The 25,745-nt window shown below is 49.0% G+C and overlaps 1 protein-coding gene across 4 annotated transcripts in view; it reads left to right on the forward strand.

The window, feature by feature from the left end:
* Window positions 1-1,168: 1,168 nt before the first annotated feature.
* Window positions 1,169-25,745, forward strand: part of ZFHX3 (zinc finger homeobox 3) — a 245,159-nt gene continuing 220,582 nt past the window's right edge. For 2 of the 4 annotated variants that reach the window (XM_088027462.1, XM_088027463.1), the window contains exon 1: window positions 1,169-1,278. The gene's annotated coding sequence lies outside the window, so the exon portion shown is untranslated. Of the gene's footprint in view, window positions 1,279-11,769; window positions 11,941-25,745 lie in introns of those variants that run through there. The other 2 variants (XM_028092199.2, XM_028092208.2) reach the window with 1 other exon arrangement.

Here is a 25,745-nt window from a genome sequence, read left to right on the forward strand (position 1 = left end):
AAGACAAAATTAACATATCATATATATATTTTTTGTCTAGTCTATGGTACGTGCTAAAGTTTTCTCCATATTTTCTTTATTTGTCCTCTGATTTGGGGGGGAGGTAATTTTCCTCCTTTAAAAAAAATCTCAGATTTGCAATTTAAAGTGGCCTCTATTTTGTCTCTGCTGCTTCTCTTTCACTTAAATCTTTAAGCTGTCCCACTCCATTATTGCCCCCCCTTGCTCCCCTCTTCTTTGAAGATGCCTTCTGACTATTCAATTTAAACATTGCTGCGTTTGCCAAAAAAAAAAGAAAAAGAAAGGGAAAAATAAGAAAGAAAGAAAAGAGAAGAAAAAAAAGGAAACAAAAAAATCTTTTAAAAAATCTTAGCCAGGTTCCTATTGTTGCTTCTCTGCATTTCACTTCTCGATGTGTATGTGTGTGTGTGTGCGTGTCGTGTGTGTGTGTGTGTGTGTGTGTGTGTGTGTGTATGTGTTTTTAATACATGCATAAACTTTTGGTGCCTCTCTCCCTCTTCCTGGGCTCTTCTCCCATCCTCTCTTCCTGCTTTCCTTGCCCTGCTCATCACTTTCCCCCGGTTTTTTTTTTTTTTTCCTCCCTTCCTCCCCTCTGCCTCCCTCCACCTCCCCCTTTTCTTTTTTGCTGAATCTTATTGATCCAGAAGGTGGCTAATTAGCCCTTCCCGTCGTGCCTGGGTAATGAAGCACATGCGCACTGAATTAATCACAGCCATTTTTTGCAGGAAACTAATTAGCAGAATAAAGATCCAAAGACTTTTTTTTCTTTTCACTCATCAGCTCCCACTTCCAGCGCGTCCCCTCCGACCGCTGCAGCCGCCGCCGCCGCCTCCTCCTCCTCCTCCTCCCGGCCGCAGCCGCCGCCGCCACCGCCTGCTTTGCATCCCAATTACAGCCTAGAGCCGCTGCCGCCGCCGCCGCCGCTTCTCCTCCGTGGCCCCTGCCCGCTCCGGGGGCTGTAAACTCCCCGCCAACCATGCTGCTCGGCGGCAGCGGCGGCGGCGGCTCCGGCTCCCCGGCTGCGGCCGCCTCCCGCCCCGGGCTCCGCCGAGCGCGCTCCAGCTCCGCCGCCGCCGCCGCCGCCGCCGCCAGCAGCGCGTCCTCCGCCGCCGCCGACCCCCGCCAGCCGCCGCTGCTGCCTTGATGGGCTCCGCGGCCCGAGCGCCTCTTTTCGGGATTAAAAGCGCCGCCAGCTCCCGCCGCCGCCGCCGCCGCCAGCAGCGCCGCTGCAGCCGCCGCCGCCGGAGAAGCAACCGCGTAAGTGGCAACTTTTCCCTCTTTTTTTTTTCCCGCCGCCGCCGCCGCCGCCTGCTCCTCCTCCTCCTCCCGCCGCCACCGCCCGGACGCGGGGCTCCTCGGGGCGCCCGGGCTGCTTTGCATGGGGCTCGTCCTGCCCCCTCCCGGCTCCCGCGCCCGGCCGCCGCCGCCCGCGCTCCCCGCGCCCGCGCCCTGCTTGCTCGCTGCGTCCCGCTCGCCTTCCCCCTGCGCCAAACTTTCTCTTTCTCTTCTTCTTCCTCCTCCTCCCGCCGCCGCCGCCGCCGCCGCCGAGCCCGGGCCGCCCCCTCCTCCCCGGCCCCCGCGCCGCCGCCACCGGCCGCCAGCGACCCCCGGGAGGGTGGAGGCGCCCGGGGCGAGGCCCGCGCTCCGAGTTTGGAGGCGCCGCGGGGCAGGGCCGGCCGGGGCGCGGGCCGAGGGCGGGAGGGCGGCCGGGGTCCGGGCGCCGAGACAAAGGCGGCGGCCGGCGGGGGGGGTGGGGGGTCCGCGGTGCTGAGCGCCCCCGCCCCCGCCGCCCCCGTCCCCCAACTTTGCCCCACCCCGAGAGGCGCCGGGGCCCCGGGCTGAGCCGCCGCGCGGGGCGCGCACCCGGCCCGGAGCAGTCGCCGCGGCTACCGCCGCTGCTGCTGCCGCTGCCTCGTCGCCGCCGCCGCCGCCGCCGCCGCCGCCGCCACCGCCACCACCACCGCTGGCCGGCCCGGCGGGCGCCTTCCGCGCCGGGGCTCGACTTGCGGGGATGCGGCCGCCCGGCGGGAGCCGGGGGTCCGAGAGGGGGCGAAGGGGCGAGGCGGCCGCCCGACCCTGTACCTGTGCGCTCTCCGCCCTGCCCCACTGGCAGCGCCGCGAGCGCCCAGAGGGGGCTCTGCCCTGGACACTAGGGGCTCCCGGGGGCTCGGGGCTCCTGGCCGGCCTCTCTTTGACCAGCTGAGTTGAGAGGCATCGGAGTGTTCCTTTTTTTCTTTTTTCCTTCTTCTTCTTTTATCTTTTCTCCTTTCTTCGTTCTTTTTCTTTCTTTTTCTTTTTCTTTCTTTTTTTCTTCTTTTTTTTTCTTGATCACACGAATCTGGGATTGTTTATGTTCCATTCTCCGCTCGCCCACCCCTCGCCCTGCTTCACTCTTTTCCATTATGCATTTTCATGTACCTCTTTTTCAATATCTATTGGAGAGTAGATGTGAGTGTATTTTATGCAGTGTATTTAAATTGTGAAAAGACTCAGTAGTCGTAGGTGTCTTGTGGAGCTATTACATAAAAAAATACATTTTACTTTACAAATTAATCTGTTGCTCAGAAGCTGACTTTTGCAAAATGTGCAATTCCTTCGACTGTGGCAAATTCTTTGATTACAAGTGCTTTCGAAAAATCACCCACTCTTAACTTTCCCCCCTTGTTGTTTCCAACTTAAGGTAAATATGACAATTTTTACTGGTCTCAGTTATTGAAACTTGATCTAAGGACTATATGGAAGAAGGAGGCTGATTGCCTTTTTCTGGCCTCCGGTTCTAGTGACTTTTAAAAGGGGGTTTGTTAAGCACCTTTGAAGAATATGACATACAGTGATCGCTTGACTGTAATGCAAATTGCAGAGCATAAATTCACTTTGAATTAAAAAAAAGACTCAAGCCCTTTCAGTGGGGACACTTGAGGATTTATTATGTTTTTTAAAAAATTACTTTTTTCTTCCTACTTTGGGAGAATGGCTAGTTACAGAGCAACTTATTTGGAGGTCTTCAGAAAGAGGCTTGGGAGATGGGAGAGGGGAGATTGATCACAATCTGCATAATCAATAGGGCAGCGTGCTGCAATCATGTACCTACATTTACTGTAAATTTCTACATATTTCTACAATATCTGCAGTGTGGGTGCTCTAGTGCCTTGGCTTCTCAGAGCAGATTTAGAGGCAGTACAGGCTGAATTTAATGCCCAGCTCTCTGGAACAACGTAGAGGAGGTCCACTCGATAGTGGCTCATCTAAAAACTCCTTGATTTTACTGTACATTTTTTGGGTTGGGGCATATATGTTTGCATATGTGGATTTCAAGTACTGAACCCCCAAGGTGTGGGTATCCTGTAGGTTGAGGGGAGTGGAAACTATTGGGGGGGTTTAGGGGGTGGGTATTCATTCATTGAATTACCACCTTGTGGGCCCTTCCTTTCATCTTACAATGTTAGATATCTTTAGTGCAAATAATTTAGAAATATAAATACAGTAGAGAGTAATACACTAGAAATTGAAGCAATGTCAAAAGTAAGGATTGCTGTGTGTGCATTAGAGAGAGAGAAAAAGGGAATACGGACACTTATAGTCAGGCTTGAAAGCTTGGTGGTAGGTGAATCCATATTTGGAGATGATTTTGAAATAGTCTAGCAAATGGTGCACGAACAGGATTTCGTAAAAAGTGTACATGGAATCGGTTTTGAAAGGATTGTGGTTTGGGGAAATGAGGTGTGGGCAGGAAAACCCACTCTAGGCCTACAGCCGCCTTCTGTGTGTCTCCTCCCTTCCCCCTCCCTGAGTTTTAGTTTTTAATTACTTAATGCTGAAACGCACAGGGCTTATATAAATATTTGCAAATGCTCTTTCCTATTGATTTCTCTGAATAAACTGCCCTGCTCAGGTCCAGAGAGGAGGCAATTCAGATCTGTGGACTTTTTAAACATATAAAGTCTCTGGAGGAGTGTTCGTCTGTGCATGCATGTGTTTATGGGTAGAGTTGTAGATAGGAAGATTTTGGGGGGCTTTAGGGAGAGTTCAGGCTCTTGGCAGTGTGAGCTCTGAAAGCTGGGCTGGAGCTGGCCCCATGGCCTGGCATTCCTGACAGATGTATGTATGTATGTATGTATGTATGTATGTATGTATGTGTGTGTGTGTGTAAGGACATAGTGTGTGGGTGTCTACACTGGGGGAGTCTGAATGCATATGTGCTTAGACTCCCCCCATCCCCCCCCCCATTACATATGGAGCAGTTTTCCAGGGCTCAGTGACTGCCTTCTCCTCAGGGTCACATTGAGTTCGAATCTGACCCAAGGTGCAGGAATCCTGCAATGGGGAAATAAAAGAATATACGGAATGGGGTCAGGTCAGCTGCTCAGAGGCCAAAACCCCTACAGCTGCTTTGATTTTATTTTTTTGTGTATATTTTAGGCTCCTCCTGTCAGGTTACAAATTGTGCCTCCCCCTCTCAGGTGTTTGCTCTGTAGCTTAAAGGCACCAGAGCCTCTTCCTGCGTAGTTGTCTGCTCCCAGCAAGAACAGAAAACCCACAATACCGAATCCAAAACAAAACAAGAGGGGGGGGGGGAGAAGAAAAACCCTGTTGAGTTCAGGCAAATAAGGTTGGGTCTCCAGATCCGATTACAAAGCTGCTTTGAATATGCAAGACAGCACACAAGACCAGTTATTCCAGTTACAACAAACTATTAAAAAAAGAGAGAGAGAGAAAAGAAAAGACATGTTTAGGTCGTAATTTGTTAGTACAAGGAAAAGAATCCCACATAAAGCTGCCCTTTCCCCCCCTCCCTTTGCTGACTTCACATAGAATTCCCTCACCCTTTTCCGATCAGTCTACTATATAGGTTCTTTTATTAAAATCTTTTCGGTTTAGGAAGATCGCTGCAAGCAACACATTTTCTGTATTTTTTTTTTCCTCTTTATCTTAGAGGAGAGTTGGCAGGGGTTCTGTGGTTTGCAGTTACACAATATGTTATCATGTTTTTAATCACTAAATCATTGCAGTGGTTATAGATTTACAGTCTTGGGGTATTACAGAGAGGAGCAACGGCTGTGTGTGTGTGTGTGTGTGTGTGTGTGTGTGTGTATGTGTGTATATATATGCCTTTAAATTACACCAGTGTAAACTGAGTGCCGCAGCTGTGAATATGGTCGGCAGACTTCAGTCCCCCCTCCCAGCATCTTAGCTCCCCCCCCCGCTGTGATTTTTTTACATATTGTTTAGCTTTCTCAAAATAAGCTACCCCGCACTCCTGTACTCCTTGTCTCTTCAGCCTCCCCCAGTTTTCATCACAGACTTCTAACCCCAGATAGGCTAGGATTCAAACTCTTGAAATATAACTCTGGATCAGAGATGATAATCATAGCAATAATAATAAAAAGAGTAGATTTCCTAAGAAATCCTCTTGGTTTCTATACCGACCTCCGGTATAGGGATGGAGGGCTGGTTGCAAATCGGGAGATGGGGGTGGGCAGAGAGGGAAGGGAAGGCGGACGTGGGGCACTTGCCTGCCTGAAGCCTCCAGTGTCCTGTCACCGCGAGCCCACTTTCAGCTTCTGTTTTTCATATTATTATGTAACAGAATCCTTGGCAGCATTAAAAATTCAGTATTACAAGCTGATTGTAATGCTGCCTCATTAGACAGCACTGTCTGGCCTTGTATTAAGTGAAACACAGAGCATGGCTTTTAGATTATAAACACCAATAAATATTAAGGATCAGCAGAGGGGGGAACTAGTCAGCTGGCTTTTTGGCCCCTTCTGGTTTTCTATCTCCTCCCATCTCCTTCCCTTCATCCCCCTTCCTCCTCCCTCTGCCCCCTCCCCCTTTGGTAACTGTCATCCGTTTTCTTGGGATGCTGATGTGTCGACCCTGGTGACATTTTAGGAAGGCTTTTTATAGAGTTATCTTGTATACACAAAAGGTTTGGAAGTTTGTTTTGTTTTGATCTGCAGTAAACAGGTCCTTCACTTTGCTGATGTCATTTCCGTTCATATTTGAGTTGTTTATTGTGCTTCTTCGCAGGGCCCTCTCATCCCTACCCCCACCTCGCTTTTCAGCCAGAGCCTGGGACTGCCTGGGGAAGGGGGGGACACACTCCGAAACTGCCAGTTTCGGGTTCAAAAGCTGAGGTTTGCGTGTCACTGCCTCGTCCTAGGGTTCGCCTGCTGGGGAAGATGTTTCCAGCTTAGAATCTGGTGAAACACTCCGACAGCCACTTGCCCTGGCATTTCCATGGCATGCAGTGATTCATTTCAGCTTCCTTTCTTTGAAGCAACACCCCCCCACACAACACCCACACACCTCTGTCTTTAATACAGCCTTATTGTCCACTTCTCCATGACCCCCCCCCAAAAAAACCCCTAACCTTGTAGTGATGACTTTGATTCACTCGCACATCTGAAGCCGGCATTAGCCACTGCACGCTGCGAAAAAAAGAAAATGTTTTCAGGCGTTGCCCCACAGCCTCCCGACTATCACCTTCTATCCCTCTTCAGTTTTTTTTTTTCCCCTTTTGCATTTATTTTTCTGCTCCCTGCCTTGCTGTAGACATAAAGGCAGTTCTCTGGCACTACTAAAAATGACCACAAGGTCCACTTGTCTCTTATTTCCATGTGATCTACAATGGGAATCCCCCCTCCTCCAAAAAAAAAAAAGAAAAAAAAAAAAGAAAAGAAAAGTAGGGTGGGGAAAGGAAGGAGGGAAAAACTTTGTAGGTCCCCAAGGCTTTCCTCTAATAGGATGATGGGTTTTAGGTTTAAAAAAATATTATTGTTTTGTTCTTTTAGGTTTAGAAATAATAGGGGGAGAGGGAAAAGCAGTCATTAGGAAGTTCACTGAGCTGCTTTCCAACTAAGACGGGTGAAAAATGAACCTGCATTGACACTTGGCTCCCTGTGAAAGCCCCAGTAACCTCTCCCCCCTTCTGTGGCCCTGGCCTTTTGTTCCTGGAGAACGGAGCTAAGGTGCTTTTTCTCCCAGACCAAAGGCAGCAGGCAAGGAGTCCCCTTGTGTGCGCATCGCCTTTAGATGGCCTTCTCATGGTTATTGTCAATGCAGACTTCCCCAAACAATTGCTCCAGGGAGACACAAAAGCAAAAACATTTGTCCTATTTTTTTAACCTCTTTGTTTTAGGTTTTTTTTTTTTATCCATTCTTTAAATTTCACAGTTTCTATTTGTCTGCAGAGAGACAAACGAAACAGCATGAAGCACATTTTACCGTAGGCCCCACTGACGATTGGAACAGCCTGAATAGAAATCCAAATTCTAAAACACTGGCTGACTTGGAGGATATGTGAAATTTCAGCTCGGGCTCTTAAGTCAGATTAGCCCAGATTTCAAACAAAAATGCACTCAAATGGAAAGATAAGAAAATGGGATTCTCATTTGGGAAGTGTGAACAGGGTCGTCTTTTGTTTATCTCTTAGTGTCCTGCCCCGAGAACTGGTTGCTTGATAGGAAGGAATTGCAAAGCTAAATGAAATTCTTCACTTAAAAAAAAAAAAAATCTGATCCTGGTTATTGTGTTCCTGGCATTTTGTTTAATTGATTGTTTTAACACATGTGTATGGGAGCTGTTGGTACATCCTATGGAATTGATGCTGTGTTGAGATTTTTTTTTTTCAAACTACGATTCATATAAAGAGGCCATATTTCCTCCCCCTTTTTCCTTCCTCTCCTATTTCCTTTTTCCTTTCTTCTTCCTCCAACCTGCTTCCCTCCAAGAATTCAGTGGTTTGCATCAGGCTGAGCGCGGAGGGATGTGTCAGACAGTGGGTATGGCCCATGAACAAAATAGGAATCCACCTCTTTTTCCTGGCCCCAAACAAAGCGCTTCTCTACTGTAATGTATGGACCCTGATTGCGATGCTGTCCTTAAGCATCTGTCTGCCTTTTCATTAAAATTCTCAATTTCAAGGTTTAGAAACACAAATGTAAGAATCCCCCTGGGTATAAAAGTCTTGCATGACAAATTCTCTTTGCCCTTTTAGAAATAATATTTTTGTTTAAAAAAAAAAGAAAGCAAGCTCTTTACCTACTGCTTTAAAGCTGTTTTAAGGCAAGTTATTTTTTGCTGTCTTAAAACTTGGGCTCTTGTAACTTACAATCAATATGGAAAAGCTCCTTCCAATCATGGTTTTTAGAAAATGGTTACTCATTTGTGTCTTTTGTATGTGTGATATGACAGATTTAGGGTCTGAGTTGGGGAGGGTGGATAAGTAAACTAGTTACTGTTCAAGCCACTATTTGGGGGTAAAAATTAATCTCTGGAATTAGCATTGTAGCGATAGATGGAGGCCTTGAGGTATGTGTCAGAGAAATGTGAATCAAAACATCTGTGTGTAGGCCTTGGCACACCAGCCTCCCATGGTTACAAAGGTGAGTGTGGGCTGTTCTCAGGAAAGCCTGCATTCTCTGTCCTACCCAGGAGGGCCTGGTCACCCGGCGGGTACCAGGTCCTTAAATATAACTGCCTAGAAATGAAGGGTTGCATTCAGGGCATGGCATGCAATTTAGCTCCAAATGTTTTATTGTTTGTTTCAGGGATTTTTGTTTTTGTTTTTAACAAAGAAAAAGCCCTCTCCTGGCTTTTTCTTTGTTAAAACCTCAAGGTTATTGAAGCACTAATTTTAAAATCCACGTGTATGTATATTTTCCTAAAAATACCAGGATCTGGAGGGATACACTGATCTCCCTAAACCCCATTGTGCTGTGAAAATAAGAGAGTCCAGGTTTAGCTATAAGTCAGAATGCTGACATTCACTGTATCTTAGCTCAGAGATCATATTTACCTTTGCTGAAGGGAAGGGAGACAGCGTTGGAGAGTGAATGTGTATGTGGAGAGACAAGCCAGTTTGGCTCAGTTGGGATCACTGTAATTTACCAGCCAGCTAAGTGTTGGGGGGGCTGGCCTCTGGCTCGGAGAGTGGGTAAGGGGAGGAGTAGGGAAGAGGTGAGCATTCCCTGATTTATTTTTAAATATTTATCCTTTTGGCTGTTGCCAGATGAGATGAGACTAGTTATGGAGAACGGCCTTTTCTGAGAGTAGGTTTATTTGTCAACAGTGTTCAGGGGCCATGAGATAGTGCCAGGCCGTCTGTACTGGGCAGGCCGTGGGTCTCCCTACAGGCATCTTGCCCTCAGAAGAGCCAGGGCCTTGCAGAGCTGGAGGACAGAATTTGCAACATGGATTTCAGGGAGACTGTTGATTCCAGCTGTAAGTGCAAAAGTTTCTGAATCCCTCTGAAGAGGTGTTGTTTAGTGAATGATGGAAATAAGTTTCGGGAGCGGTAATGCCCCAGCTTTTTGGTAATGGTTTATATTCGTCATGATAACAGGGGCCATAGATGACCTGCCTGTGGATTCACCTGTTAAAATGTTGCCTGTCACAAAGGCAAGCTTGACCGGCTCTCAGCATGTCCGTAGCTGGTGCTGGATTAAGATAAAGGAGAGGGACCCAGGGTCACTCTCAGTTCCACTTGTCAGGCCTGTGAGGTGCAGGAGGCGGATTGCGGTGTCCGCCACTTGGGACACCAGCCGTACCCAGCAGATCCCCCGCCTCCTTCCAGATTACTTTATAGCTGGTTCTTTGGCATTCTAGCTTTTATTTTATTGAAGATATTTATCTGTCGGCCCACCAGGTTCATGATGTCACCAGATGATGAGGTCGTCCCCTGTTAATAAAAGTTAAGATAAAGCAGCGAAATTAGATTTTCTGGGAGTATAAACATTTTCTTATGTCTTTATCTAACGGGCTAACGGGTTGCTCCCAGGTAAGACACAGGAGCTTGGGGCTCCTAATGTTCCTGAAGACCTTTGCAGGGACATCTCTGTGTTGTGTGTTAACTTGTGTTATTGCTAGCATCATCATCTTCATGCATTATTCATAGTCACTTTTTCAATTAAATTATTAATTGGTTTTCTTTAAGGTGTTCTCGACTCATGTGGCTAATATAAATAATAGTGTGTTTTGAAAACACCACCTGTTCTTGGGTCTGAAGTCAGGTGGTCTGGAAACAGCTCGGCAGTGATCACACTCTGGTTTGCAAAATCATCCTCCACTTTCCTTTTTTGCTCTCCAGTCCCCCTCCCCACACACTCTCTCATGTGTGACAGAATTTGGCTTGTGCTCTCCTTTGTCCCTAAACGGACATTATTCCCTAGAGGCAGTCTTTTCTCCCAGGGCCCTACCTAAAGAAAAAAAAAATGTTTGGAGTCTCTTTTCTGGACTAAAATGTAAACTGTAGAGAGGGGTTGTCTGTCCCCAACAGGTTGGATATTTAGGTGAATTTGAACCCAAATTACGTTGTGCAGAACGCCTTCTACATGGAGACATGATAGTTTTAATCAGCTAGGCATCCTCTTTCCTCCTGCCCCAGTGTGTGCTTAATGCTAACATTCCATACATACAGCTTTTTGCCTCGTGAGCTTATTATATTTCTAACACTTGCATGGTTCATTATTGTGCAGTCGGAAAGGACTCTCAAGGCTGTGGGGCCAGCCTGGGTGGGTGGCTTTCAGAAAGGGAAAAGCAGGTGCCTTTCTGTGCTGAGAGAATCAGGAGTAAAATCAGACTGAGCGTGGGATTCTGACAAGGGAGGACAGGAGACTTCCGGTGAGATTTCTGTGGCGCTGCCTTTGCATATCAGAATGGAAAAGGTGAACCTGGGGGGATATAAAAGTGTCCAGCAATTGCTTTGACCAACTGGGGTGGCCCCATTAAATGTGACCTGGCAGTGGAATCTCCCTGTGAAGGGCATGATGTATGCCTTATCTGAAATGATGTGGCTTTTTAAGGCAAGTCTTGTAAAAAGACTGTAAGCTTAATTGCAAGCTGCGGACTGCTTTTCTTTCTCTCTTCTTTCTTTCTCTCCCTTGAAAAACTCTTATCCTTAAACTCTCAATGGAGAGCCGGGATGTTTTTCTAAGTTTCTGCAGCTGAAAAACAGAAGTGCTCTGTAAAGCAGTTAATAGGATGGGTGTGTGTTGCAAATAAATTCCTGTCCACATTGGCTAATGTCCCCATGCTGGAGTGGCCTGGCTGTGACGTGGATGGGGCCCAGAGACCCATGGCTCCGGTTCTGAGGCCCCAGGCTCCTTTTTGTGGCCGAGGGCGCGCCCCTTTCTTCTCGCCCGATTCTAGGCCGGCCCCTGACTTTTGATGAGAGAGGGGTCAGCGCCTGGGAAGGACCGGGCTTTGTTCCCGCCGGGCCGGTTCCCAGGACGGCGCAGGCTTAGCCGCCCAGGGCTCCCGTACCCGGGCGCGGGGCCCGGCCTGCCCAGAGGCCCGTGCCCGGAGCGCGGCCGTTTGTCTCCGTGTCCCCGCGGGCGCGGCCGCGGCCGCCGCCGAATACCCGGCCTGCGCCCGGCACGACTGTAGATGTCAGGCTTTGCCCGGAGAGCAGAGCGGCGGCGGGGCTGTGAGTTTCAAATTAACCTTCCGCTTTGTTGCTGTGTAATGTGGATCCCCGAAGGCCCCCCGCCCCGCCCGCCCCCCTTCCCCGGGCGGTGAGCCTGCAAACTGCGAGTTGAGCTTCATTTACATAAAGCGATTCCGGGCGGGCGGGCGGCGAGCCGGCGGCGGCGGGCAGGCCGGGGACCCGGACGCGAGCGCCGCGCCCCGTGGGTGAATCCCCGCCGCGCGCCCGGGGGACCCTCCCTCCCCGGGGAGGGGTGACCGCCAGCCCCCGGCCGCCACCATGAGCCCCCCTCCCCTGCCTGCGGCCCCCCTGCACCTAGCCATAGCCACCTCGGAGTCCCAGGGGCGGCGGGAGGTGGGAAGAATGCCGCCTGGGGTGCTTAAGTTCGGGGCTCGGGTGCCGCTGGAATTTCCCATTGTGGTGCGCGCCGTGGCCCCCGGACCTGCGAGTGCCTCCTCCCTCTGGAGGTGTGCGGAGCCTTTGTGTGCCAGGTGAGTGGAGCCTCCCTGCCCCCCCTCCCCCACTGGCCAGCCCTCCCGGTTCGCACAGCCGGCCTAGAGCGGCGGGCAGGTGCTGCAAGTCTTGGCTGAACTTCCCATTCTCTTGGGGCATGTGGGGGAAGGGCAGGCTGGATGCACTTGAACTAGTAGATTCCAATTGGAAGCTACCTGGGGTGAGAGTGTCTAAATTCTGCTGGGCACAGAGTAAAGCCCTTCCTCCTTCCATCTTTCCTCCCCTCCCTCCCTCTCTCCCTCCCTCCCTCCTTCTTTCCTTCCTTCCTTCCCTCTTTCCTTCCTTCCTTCCTCATTTTGCTTTTGGATTAGTTCCTGCCTTCTGAATACTTGCAGTGCTAGTGTCATATAAAAGTTTGGGTTCTTCCGCCTAAAAATGCACCCTTTTCAGCACAAGAGAAGTCACTGGTCAGTTTGAAACAATGCGAAGAATGTGCTTATTGTGGAGTAATTAAAGGGAGAATCAGGTTTGGAGCTGGAAGGCACCTTTTGGAGATCCACTTGCCCACCCTCTAATTTTAGTTTGTTCGCACTCTGGAAAAACATTTCCGTGGGGAGAGGGGTGGAGGAGAGGAAGAGCTGTGATGTTTGTCCTGTTAAAGGAGAAAGATTGCCCAAGTTAGGTCAATAGCAGGAAAAAAAAAGTAATCATTGCAGACTTACAGAGGGAAAAGAACTTTCTGGAAAATGGTCTTTTGTGCTTTGGACATACCTGTGTTATAAGAATGGCAAAACACAGTCATTGCCTGGCTTAGTGGTGCACAGCATGTAAACTGGTTTAAATGAAACCCATCAGCAGGTGAATCCAGGAGGGTCATCACTGCCTCTACCCCGTGTTTGTGTCATTTAACAGGACTGGAAGACACTAAAAGCCATTGACAGATAAGTTCAGAGAGATCAGAGGGCTCCCACTTGGGCACAGGGAGAAGGCCTTTCCCTAGGGCCCGGGCCTGCTTGGTGGAATGTATGAAGGCAAAGCAAGGAAAACAAACTTAAGCCTTGAAGGTAGATAGTGAGAAAGTCACACGTCATCTTATTTCACCCCATGCTTTGAGATCCTTGGAAACAAGTCACTAAATAAATAGAGTATAATTTAAAGCTCGCTCCCACTAGCTGGGGAACTTTGTTTCTTTGCCATCAAGCAGCAGGTGCGAGTTTGCAGAGTTGGCCCCTCGAGTCCCCTCATTCCTAAATTCAGGAGGTGTCAAACCTTCATGTTCTTTTAATGGCTGTGGTTTCTGGATAGGTTTCAAGGGGAAACCCTAAAAATCCCGAGTTCCAGGAGGCTGGGCTGGAGCAGGAAGCCCGAGTGCTGGGGCAGAGGCCTGCATTGAGAGGAAAGCATACACCTTCCAAGGTAACTGATCCAGAGAGGCCAGGGCCGGAATGTGGCCTGTTCCTCGTTATCACAACAGCCACAGGCTGCCCGAGATTCCAAATCCTTCTCCTTACCCACGCTGAACTCGACGAGCAATTAAGGAACAGAGGTGGGATGTGTGGGAAGTCAGGAGGCCACAGTTCTAAATAATTGAAGGGTTTCAAGAATGGAGTCCTTGGAGAGAGGCCTACACCTGGATGTTTGCGCACCTGCATTTTTGTTCATTCTCTTTTGCAGAGACCGCGAAGCCCCCTTTCAGAGGGTGTGTGTGGCTATGAAGGCCAGGAGAAACTTTTCCTCTCCCCCATCCTTAAATTACAGGACTAAGGAGATTGCATTTAGTTTCCAGCATGTTTTCAGAGAGCATGTAAGTGCCTCTCAAAATGGGCTAGGGTCACACTTTGCTCTTTTATTTAATTGCCCAAGTGTTATTTAACAACATGGGGCAGATGCAGAAGCAAGCACTTTTACACTTTAAAATCAGCCCTTTTGGAATCACAGGGAATTAAATGACTTGGAGACCTTCTGTCTTTCTGACATGGGTCACCTCCCTTTCCCAGCTCTTTTTGAAGCTCTGCACTTTCTCTGGGATAGAGCTGCTGTTTTCCAGTTCTCCTGAAAACAGATTTGATTGATAGGGAACTATTGAGAAACACTTGGTAACTCTTCCAAAATTAAAAAAATTAAAAAAAAATAAAATCTGAGCTGCTTCCCCAACCACCTGAAACTTTAATTTTGGTTTCTTCCCTTTCGTCTTTTATTTGCACAAATGAATACTCAGGGACGGTGGAAAGGACCCAAACAAAACAGTGCTCTCCGCAGGCCTCTGTTTGGCTCATTCCAACAGGACAGTGAAGTGCCTTCCTTCTTGCTGCTTTGAGATTGGCTTTAACTGCCCTGTAAACTCAGTGCCAATTGGACTGCCCAGTGGCAAGGAGCTAAAATAAGCGAGATTTTAGTTTTCATCGTTATGACTTTAAATGATGATTACTAGACACTCCCAGGACAGGCCTGGCTCACCTTGGGGGACCCACAGGTGGTTAGTTTGTTAGAATACATGTGATTGCCGAATCCTAGCCAAGTATCATCTGGGGCTGGTGATGATTTAGCTTGATTCCCTCGGCTCTGGTCACAAGTCGGATCCAGAGAGAGTGTGTCCTTATTGTCACTGTGTGTGCTCTTGGGCATTGGAGCTTTTTGTTTTGTTTTGTTTTGTTTTGTTTTTTTGTGCTTCTGAAGTGTTAACTGTGAGAGCCTGGAAATATTAGAGGGCCCAGAGCAGACCCTTAGCTAAGAAATGATTTGTATTGTAGACTTGCAACAGCCTCATGTTAAAACATAAACATTTACGTGACTATGCAACATTTTATAAAAGCGTAGGGAACTGCTCTCATTGCTAGAAGGGAAAGCGACTTGTTACACCCACTTTTTAGAATATCTGGTTTGCTGCCTAACCTGAAAGGTTTAAGCCTCATCTTCTAGGAGAGATCACAGTGATAGTGATTCTTGTGGCCTGAAGAACCTTGCAAGTTGCGTCTCACACTTGCCAGCCTTACAGGGATAAGGTACCTGACTTGGTAACTTCAACAAGTATGGTATGTGCTGTGGTTTATGCTTTCATTGGTTATTAAAATGGTTGCTCGCTCTTAGCCTGGCCTATTTCTGTAATGCTTGGGCCCGTTGGCCTACTCTGGTTCCCAAGTCTCGTGTAATTAACCAGAATGGGGGCATTACCCTAAAAGCACAACAGGAAGGCAGATTCAATTACAGTGTACTTCATAGGGGTATTCAAATGCTCTGGTGTAGAACTTGGGTCATAATGGTGATCGTTAGAAATCACAGCATAGCCCAGAACCGCCGTCCTCTGCCTCCGTTACAAGACTGCGGTCAAGGGAAACGGGGACCCGGTGTTAATAGAATCCAGGCAGGGGAATGCCTTTGCAGGAGCTAGTCTCCATCAGACTTGAAAGGGTGCCTTTTCTGTCCAAAGCACAGTGTCCTGAGTCCTTAGGCCGCTCAAATGGAGAAATATACAGAAGCTAAGATTGAGTCAAATTGCCCCGAGGGAGGAACTCTGGCGAAAATCTTGGCTCACTGGCAAGTCCCTCTCAAAATCCAGATTAAGGAGAAAAAGTACAAAATCAACAACTGTCATATTTCCTTTCTATATGATTTAAAGTTGGCTGCCAGATTGTCACTTTGCACATGTTCAAAGAGGACAGTCAGATGTTAGAGGTTCCCCTCCCCCCAATGTGGTAAATGTCTCCTGTATGGACAGAAACTGGGGAACTGACAGCAGCTTTGTGCTGAAGCCTCCCAGCAGTGTGACGACGTGAATGTTTTTTGTTTTGTTTTGTTTTCTGGTTTCCATTCTTTGGGGCAGGGGACAGGGTGGTGAGGACAAGGCAGTGAGTGGTCGAGCAGCGATGGCTGTGTTTCTAGAGAGTTCTTTGCCCAAGGAAGGTGCCTTCGCTTCTCATTTGTAACTTTGAGAGGTGATTTTTTTTTTTCCCTTTGGTGTTTCTTCCCTTCTTTCACCCTTAATTGCTGGAGTTTCTTGCTTCTGCAAAGATAGGGGTGTGAATAAAAATGGGAAACGAGACAGAAAAAGTTTGCTAGGTGACAAATTTGGCTGCATTTCATAGTAAGACTTCTGTTTTGTGGGTTTTAACCCCAGACAGGGCCTCTGAGTAAAATGTCTCGGCTTAATCTGCCTTGTGGGTGTGCCCTTCTCCCTTCCCACCGGAGGGCCATCACGCAGTCTTGTCAACACGAGGATTAATGCCTGGGGGGTTTGGTGCACCCCTCCAGAGAAGCCGGAGCTGTCCTCCTGTGTCCTGGGGGTGGGGGGTGTGTGTGTGTGGGGGGGGGGTTAGGTGGTTCAGCTGCTCATGCTTTGAATTTTGTGCCTCCGAGATTTTTCCATCGTCTTCCCTCCCTGAAGTGGGTCTCAGGCTTCCCTAGAAGGGGGGAGTGCGGTGGACAGAGCATGCTCTCCCTTCCCACCCCCTGCTCCCTCTGGCTATTGCTGACTTGGGACTGAAGTCGTGAAAACCCCTTTGCAGACCACTCTTGGGAAAGTTGGGGAAGTGCCAACAGCCCTCTCCCCTTCTCTTCTGCTAATCACATAATGGTCTTAAAGGCTTTCTTAAATGATTATCTTGTCTTTAATTTTTTTAAGTGGGTCTTTTGGGGCAACATTTGGGAATTTACAGAATATCTCCAGTCATCTGTTAGGAAGACTGTGAACTGGGAAAACTGGCTCTGTTCGGCTGTGTGAAAAGACAGTGGAATTTTCATCTGCTGCCGATTTCACGCACTGTCCTGAAAGTGATTTTGGGCACAAACCTTTGATCTGGGAGTGAGACTCACCCCCCACCCCCCACCCCCCGCCGCCACTTCATGCTTCTGGAGGCAGGAATTGGTGACTGTTCAGACCTCCCTACTTCATGTATGTGAGAGAGTGTGTGTTGGTGTTAATGTGTGTGTGTGTGTGAGAGAGCGTGTGTGGGTGTGTTGAGGGAGAGCGATAGCTGAAGAGAAGAGCTGTGTGTTTGGGTGATCGGGGCCAAGGCGTGGTGGCAGCTTATAGGCTGGGGTGGGGGGGACACAGTGTGTAGACTTCCTCAGGGGTAAGAAGGGCTGAACTTCTTGGAGACTGGGGGCAGGGTGGGGGGTGTTGGAGGGGTGGGGGGGTTGGAGGGGTGGGGGCCGGAAAAATAATTTTGCTGGTGTCTTGGTTGTGCCTAGTTTCATCCAGGAGTGTGACTGGAGAAAAATGTTTCTGAGTCTACTGGTTGAGCTGGATTTGAATGCGCATCTCTGTTGTGGGCTCTGCGTTCCGGTCTTAAACTGCCAGGTCACAGGCAGCTGTGTGACTTCTCACTTGAATCTCTTTAGCCGAGAGGCTGGAGTCAGATGAGCGGAGGGAAGAAAAGACAAGGGGTTTAATTTGATACTTGATTTCAGCCCTGCAGTCCCCCCCTTCCCCCCCAAAGTCATATAAGTGCCTGTTCAAATCTGGAAGTCTCCCTTCACTGTATAAAAAGCTCTTTTCAAAAGAGTTTTAACTCTTGTAAGTCTATAAAAAGTACATATGTGTAGACGTGAACTTATTTGCTTCCCACACTTACGGTCTCTGAGTGGCCTGTTTTGGACAACTTTTCTCTTCCTGACATCTTTCTGTCTAGTGAAAATGTGCTAAAAAACACGTGTGTGCTTTTTTCCCTTCTTCTTAACAACTTTTCCTTCTTCTTTTTCTTTTTTTTTTTAAACAATTTTTCTTAACTGCTCAAGAAACAATGCAAGCCTCTTCCACCATTTCAGGCCCTGCTTCCTAAAATGCTCTTTGGCTCAGGGCCTTGGTTCTTAATGTACATTTGGCTTGTAGGGGGAGTGGTTTTTGCTTTCCTTGTAACAGCTCTGTATTTCTCCATGGAACATCTGCATCCTTGCTCAAGCGTCAAGTCGACTTCTAGACACTTAAGAAGCCTGTGGATCACTGCTGAAGTGACTGTTACTATTTTTATTTATTTATTTTTTAAGATTTTATTTATTTGAGTGAGACAGAGAGTGAGAGCAGGAGGAGGGGCAGAGGGAGAGGGAGAAGCAGACTCCCCGCCAAGCAGGGAGCCCGGACACGGGGCTCGATCCCATGACCCTGAGATTATGACCAGAGCTGAAGGCAGACGCCCAACCGACTGAGCCACCCAGGCATCCCTTGAAGTGACTGATTTTAAATACCACCTCTGTTCTGCTAGGTTCTTGAATGGTGTCACTTTTATATTCGATACATAATTATTGCCAAGGGGGACAGGCTTTGATAAAGACTGTCAATCTTATACCTGGCTGTATACACACTTGTTACCTGGGCCTACCTGGTTTCTAAAATGTAGCTCCAGGTAAAGGATGGCAGTAGTGAAAAAGATGCCCCCTACCCCCACCCCCACCCCCACCCCCACCCCCACCACTGACATTTTCAAAGAAGTTGTTGAGGCTGGTTTTTCCTGCAGCAGGTATGAAACCCAGAGGTAGAGGTGTCTTTAGGGAAAGTGGAGAACCCCTGCATTTGGGGAAAGGACCGTCACTTTATTTTGTCCTTGCCGGGAAAGCTATCACAATTGTCCGGACAGGGGAGAAGTTGGCGAGTAGAGGAAGTCCTGGTGCAGACTCCCCAATGTCTAATGGGAGGGAGGTGCAGTCTTCCTCATTGGTTGAAAGAATGAGAGAATTACACAGTAAAACTGGGGAGAGGTCAGTTCAGGATCAGAGAGCGGCTTATGAACCAGCCCTCATAAGGGGGGGGTTCTTTTGTTCACACTCGGTTTTGTGGGAAAAGCAGAGGTGAATCAAAGCCTACTTTTTGGGGGAGCCAGCTCCTGTTCTTCACTCTGCTTTAGCCTGTACCCGTCTGCCGGGGTCCCAGACCTGAAGCCCAGCTCTGGTCTGCCCTAGCTGTGTGACTGTGGACCAGTCATTGAACCTCTCCGAGCCTTACTTCCTTCGTCTCTACAATGGGCACAATACACGCTTCCCATCTGTAGGGGGAATTCAGTTCGGGAGAAGAACCATCTTCACAGCACTTAGCATGTTGAGTAGCCTCACCACAAATGATAGTGCCCATCCCCATACGCTTTTCCTTTGTGCTTCTTTTGTTGCGGCTGGTGGCCTCTGCTAGCCTTTGTTACCCAGTACCCTGCAAGAAATACACTCAAAGGTCCAGCGTTTCTTCGGCTCTTCCCTTACGGGCTGGGAATGAGGCCAGCTCTTTCTGACATCCTGCAACTCGACGTGTTTAGGAGTGAAATAGACACAGCGCCCTCATCCTCCCCAGCCCTCCCCTCACGTGCCCCCCACCCTGCCCCCTGAAAGCTGGCAGGCGGCCTTCTAAGTGAGCAGCCCACTCAATGACCCACCTAGAGAGGACTTCCCGGGCTGGCTTGTATATGCTAATAGGCCTGACTTGTCCTGGCTTGTTTGTAGTGATTTGTGGAGGCATTTATATGCAAATACTATCAACTTGCTGAGTTAATTATCATGTGCCTCCCCCCACCCCCCCTTCCTGCTCTGCCTCCCCGCCTGGCTCTGCGAAGGGGACTGTTCTCATTCATCCCTGCGCACTTCCTGCCTTGGCCTCCTCCGTCCCTTGCCCTGACCCCTTCCTGTCCCTGCAGGTCTGATTTCAGCTCCTTGCTGCTCTGTCGCCCGTCACTGGAACCTCTCTCCTCAGGGCTGGGCATGCAAGTGGCTGGCCCAGTTGAAATCCTCCATGAGTGGTGTCCCTTTCCGTGCGGGGCAGTCTGGCTCACAATGCTCTGAATTTTAAACCCCATTTTTTACCTACTAGTTTGAAAAACAGAGCTACCCAGACCTGTCAACCTTTGAGACTCAGTCCTCAGTCTGGTGAGAGAGTGACTATTGTTTTAACATCATCATCATCATTATTACTATTATTATTATTTTCACGTGCCCACATTGTTTATACCACTAAATCTTGTTACCACTTCTGAGCATACAGAGAAACCATTTTGCCAAGGGGTGCCCCCTCCAGCCCCCTGGCCCTGGAAACCTGAGTATTGAAGTGTGCTCGAGTGGATCTCGGCTCTAGTTGCTTCCTGCTTATGTGTGAGCACTGCTGACATTTGGGGTTGGGTAATTCTTTGTTGGGGGACATCCCTGACTTCTCCCCACTTAGCAGCACACACATCCCACCGCCCCCAGACAAAAATGTCTCCAGGAATTGCCCACTGTCTCCTGGGGAGGCAGAATCACCCCAGCTTGAGAACCACTGGGACAGAGATTACATTTATTTTTCATGGATAAAAAAGATGGCAGATTCCTGCTTCTTCCTCCAAGTTAGACATGTTGACCAGCCTCTGACCCAGAGATATCAGATGTTGCCATTTGCTTAATTTTCTGGTCTTTTTAGCATTTGAAAAATAAGACCCTTTCCTTTTAGGGCATGGTAATGGGCTCGTGTTTGAAGCTTTATCATTTTCGTCCTCTGGAGTCCTGTCCCATAGAAATAGAACCCAAGCCCTATATGTAGTGGTACGTTTTCTAGCGGTCATGTTAATAAAAAGTTAAAAAAAAAAAAGTGGAATGAAGTCTAAAATCGGGACGCCTGGCTGGCTCAGTCGGTAGAGCATGCGAGTCTTGATCTCGGGGTTGTAAGTTCGAGCCCCACGTTGGGTATAGAGATTACTTAGAAATAAAAACTCTTGAAATATATAACATATACATCTATTTTATGCAACCCACAGTATCGCCATGACGCTCTCATTGCAGCAGTTGGGACCAGCTGCATTTCCAGCGCTCGGGAGCCATGTGTGGCTCGTGGCTGCCCCACTGGACAGCTCAGCCCTGGCATGATTCTGGTGGTGGCTACCCTATTGGACAGCTCAGCAATATCTAGGATGATTCCAGCCCTTGTCAGCCCTGAAATCAAGCCATGTTCTACTGAGTCTGGGAGAAGGTTTTTTTCCTTCTTTCTTAAAGAAAAAAAAAAAAAAAATGAAGGCTTTATGTTTATTCTCCGAAAAGTAGGGCCTTGACTGCACAGCTGCAGGAGCATGGAGTGAGGTGGAGGGAGCTGGGCCTCTAATCTCTGGGGGAAGCTCCCCCAGCCTCCCCTCTGTGGGGGAGGCTCTCTGGGCAGTACCCTGGGCTGGGCCTGGAAGGAGGGTAAATATTCTGAGGGCTCAATGTACTCTCTCACACCGCACAGACTAATGGTTCGGGTTAATTTTGTGTACAAGGCCCCTTTTGTTGGAGAAGGGGGTGAAAGTCCGCAGCTGTGACCGGAAACAGGGCAAGGGCCTACTGGGATGACCTTGTTTTGGAAAGTCTAAATGGAACACTAATGGCAGAGATCTAAGACGGGTGATGTATGTGTGTGTTTGACTGGGCCTGAAGATAACATGAAGAGTATTTTAAAAGTTACTTTAGTGCAACCTCCCAGATAATCGCAGGCCTGGGGCCAGTTACAATTTATGGTGAGCTGGTCGTCAGGCCTGTGTTGGCCTCATTTTATCTGTGGAGTCCAGGCTCTGTAGCTTAACTGGTTGGTGCTCTGTTTATCATTTTTTTGGAGGGGGACAGTGGGGGCTCATCATGTTTCTCAGGGAAACAGAGCGACATTTTATAATGCACAAGGAGCTGTTTGTATTTCTGCTACCAAGTGCCTTGGGACACCTCACTCCTAGCTGTCCGTAATAATAACAACGTAAGCTGGGGTGTTGCATTGTAAGGCCACACCTCCCACAGTGCCACAAGCCTGCCAGAGGTGTGAGCTAGGGAGGAGGTGTGGAGGCCTTAATATAGCTCCAGCCCCTAGGTTTCTTTCATCTCTGAGGTCAGCCTTTTCCTGTTGCCTCTCCAGTTATTGAAACAGTGTCTCTGGGCTGTCCAGCACACCCAGCACACGTTCCTACCAGACAGGATCCCTTTGGGTGGTGAGATCCTAGCTTTTTCTGGACAGCAGATACGTAGTGGTGTCTTCTGTCACGCATGGTACTCTCTCATCCCTACATTGAGCGGGTCCCTAAACGCTGCCCTTCTTCTAGTTTAAAGAGATCCCAAAGCTTACAAAGCCACCATTGATTCGATGGATGCATTGGAACAGCAATTGGCTGCTCACCTTCCTACCCCAGTATTCCCTAGGAAGCACCTTGCACCACAGAATACTCCCATGCTTTGTGCTTGGAAAAAGTATGTTCTTCAGCTACGGGAGACTTTGCTTTTAATAATACGTTTTATAACCGGGTCGTGGCACTTGGGTGTTGTTAAATCCCTGCGTGGTTTCTTATTTGCAGCTTGACAAGGAATAGTGGGGTGGGGTGGGGTGGGGGAGAGTCTTTTCTTGAGGGGCAGTTAAAGGATAAAATGGGAAGTTCTTCTGAGTTTTGGACTTAATTACAAAAATAACTTAATTATGGATAGATTGGAGAATGTTTACAGGTATCTTTTTTGTTTGTTTGTTTTGAGGGTGGGGGATGTGGTCCCAGGTTCCTTCAGACTTTTCACATTACCTATGCCCTAAGCCACTGCCATCTGCTTTAAAAAATTTATTTTTTTTTCATTTTAAATCCTCAAAGACAAAGGGACCTGGAAGCTCAGACCTGTCCTGCCACATTCCTGAGTAATTTGGTTTTGATTAACCCAAGGAGAAAAGTTGGTTTCTCCTAGCGACCGAGGGGATCAAAGCACCAGGAGGGGCAGTTCCCCTAATGCCCGCGGCCCCCCTCCCTCCCGCCTCCCGCCGCCTGCTCCCCTCTCCCTGGCCTTTTCAACCTCCCCCTCTTTAGAAAGCCTGAGCAGGAGTTATTTCCACTTTCTGACTCTCAGAGAGGTGGAAGTGTGTCCTAGAGCTTCGGATGGACAGACCAGGGAGCAGTACCCCCCCATTCCTTTCTTCCTAAACTCCTTTTCCCCCCACAAAGCTGCAAAGCACATTCCTGTGTTAATCCTGCTGCTGGAGGAATGCAAATGGCTGTAATTGTGTGCCCCAGGACGGGCCTTCCGCATCTGTGCAGCTTTTCTTCTTTGAGGAGGTGGCTAAAAAGTTCATTTACATGGAGAAATGAGACTGGCCTGTGATCCCTAGTGGTAGGATGGGCACTTTCTCCTCCCCCTTCTCTCCCCATTTTAAAGTGTCTGTATACTGGGGAGGGGGGTGGGTACCAGGCTCCTGCTGGGCATATTTCATGGGATGGGGAGGGCAATTAAAAGGGGGGGGCTCCGCTTTTGACAGTAAGAAATCAAGCTGGAGTATTATCAGGCAAGGCTTGTCATAGGCAATCCTTGCATTAAACCACAACAAACAACTTTTTATCAATATTTTTTAAAGCACACTTTTGGTCTCAGAAGTAATTGATGATGTTTTGGAAGAGGTGCACCATGCCCCTGACCTTGTGTAGCTTCTGATAGACACCCGACCTGACCTTCCACCTTTTTTTTTTTTTTTTCCTCCTTAACTTATACTTGCAGTTGGGCAGTGGGTTATTTGGATACTAAGAATTTTCGGGGCAATTAGAAGTATCACTTGGAAGTCGGTACATTGTAGCTTTAGGGGGATGTTCAAAATAGACTAGAAAAATTCTGTCTCAGTTATATTGAAGGACACTGAGCTCTTGGCTGAATCAGAAGCTGAAAGGGAGACTGAGGTTCTAGGACAGCACTGTTCGAGATAGAAACACAGTATGAGTCACATGGGTAACTTCGAATTTTCCAGTAGCCACATTTAAACAATTAGAAAGAAAGTGGTGAAATTAATTTTGATATTTTATTTAGCCCGGTATACCTGAAATGGTGTCATTTTAACGTATTATCAAGATAAAGAAAACTATTAATGAGGCATTTTGCATTCTTAAAAAAAATCCTGTGTGTTTCCTACTTCCAGCACGTCCCCCCCGAGGACTAGCCACAGTTCGCAGGCTCGGTAGCCACAGGGGCTAGTGGCTCCCTATTGGACCGGGCAGGGCTAACTTAGGATGCTGCTCTGGTCTCCTCCAATGCATTCCACTGATGGGGCTGAGTCACCCATGGTCCCTTGTGACCAGCTGCTTCCATTTACTGGAATTCAGGGGTACAGGCTGCGACTGCACACAGTTTCAGGAGGCAAAACTAGGACGTTGTTGTGCAAACGTTTTGTAAATCGCTTCCCACGCCTGGATGTACAGGTGGAAAGCGGGGGTATCCGGCCAGTTTTGAAGGCCTTTCCAAACAAAGAATCCCAGCAGTGGCTGCAAGGTGGGCCAGACCCTGGTGGGAGAGGGGGTGTGTTGAGGACAACACTCTTACTGCTTTGGACAGTGGCAGGACTGGGTGTGGACCTAGGACCTCGGATGAGTGCGTAAGCCTCGCACTCTCCGCTCTCATGGCACGCGGGCTTCCTGGCTAGTGTGCCGGGCAGGTGTGGCTGGCAGGTGTGGTTTGTCGCGTGGAGGGACCTTCCTTCTGGAGTCTGCAGTGCTGCCCAACTGTAAGGTGCAGGAACTGCTGCTGTTGACCAGGTCACCAGTCCCAACCAGAACACCCTTCTCCTTTTCTTCCCCTAGTGTTCATTTTGGATTTCTCATTTCTCACAGTATCTTAACGCCATGCACAGGACACTCTTTTCTCTAGTCTGGGGCCGGTGGACATCTCTAGTTGCAGGAGGTGAAAGGGCGGGACAGAGGGTGATAAGGAAAAATCAGAAACCACCTTGCACGTGAGGATAAGCGATGTGGTAGAAACAAGAATCCCCAGTCTATAGACTTTTTTTTTTTTAATGAGAACAGAGCTTCTTTTTTTAAAAAAATTATTAATTAACTGATTAATTAATTAAGTAAACTCCCCCCGCCCCCCGTGTGGGGCTTGAACTCACGACCCTGAGATCAGGAGTCGCCTGCTCTACTGACTGAGCCAGCCAGGCGCCCCTGGACCTTTTTTTTTTTTTTTTTAATAGGCTGTTAATATTTTTCTCCTGTTCGTTTATGAAGTGACCTCTTCTCAAAGCTAGGTGGCTTAGGTCCTGCTGCCTTTACAGCTCTTCCGAGTAAAGTAGCAGGGACAGCTGCCCCCTGGCTTCTGCTAACAGGGCAGTGGTAAGGCGAGTCCCACAGAGGACGCATCTTCGCTCAGAGCCTCCGTGAAGGACTGGGGTTTTCTCACTATTGATCTTAGCATTCCTTAGCTTGATGCTCGGGATCAGCACAGTTTCCCTTCAGCAGCGCTGTGCCCAGGGCACACAGCCAGCCTCCGATGATTCCGGGGCCTCCTGGGGGACGAGGGTGGGATTTGTGCCCCCGGTAAGCTGGGAGGCGGGTGTGGGTTTGGGGTTTTAGGGAGGGAGGTATCTGATTCCTTCGACAGGCAGGAAAAAAACTGTGAAAGTGTGAGGTTGAGTGGCCCCCGGCGCCGGCCTCTGCTGGGGACGAAGTAGCGCAGCTGTCTGACCCCGGGTGAAAAGTTCAAATCTGCATTTAAAAAGAGTGCCAGGACCCCCCCCCCCCCCCTTCCCCAGTCAAGTTGAAACCGTTCATGTTCTCCAGGCTCTGGTCAGGCCTTACGCCGGGATATCCAGCGGCTCCAAATTCCTGTCGGCCTGGCCCCCCGGGGGTGGGGGTGGGCTCCCCTGGGACGCACTTCTCTGACAGTAGTTGCTGCGCACCAGGCGCCCCCCACCCCGCCTGGACGGAGAGGGAAGTTTCTTCTTCCGCCAGACGAGGGGAGTTTAACCCCTTTCCGCACACGCTCTTGGCAGGGCCCTTCCTCTTCCAGCGTCCTCCTCCCTCGAAGGCCACCATGGGCTGTGTGGAGGTGCACGCAGGGCTCCAGGGGACCCTGTTGGGGGGAGGGCGGCAAACTGATACCTGGTGGCGCAGGTCCCTTTCCACGGAGGGCATGGTCCCCTGGCTTGAGCTGG

The sequence above is a fragment of the Eumetopias jubatus genome, unplaced genomic scaffold (genome assembly GCF_037043125.1).
Source record: "Eumetopias jubatus isolate StellerSeaLion01/CBP00866 unplaced genomic scaffold, mEumJub1_p1.0 scaffold_10, whole genome shotgun sequence".
NCBI classification, from domain to species: Eukaryota; Metazoa; Chordata; class Mammalia; order Carnivora; family Otariidae; genus Eumetopias; species Eumetopias jubatus.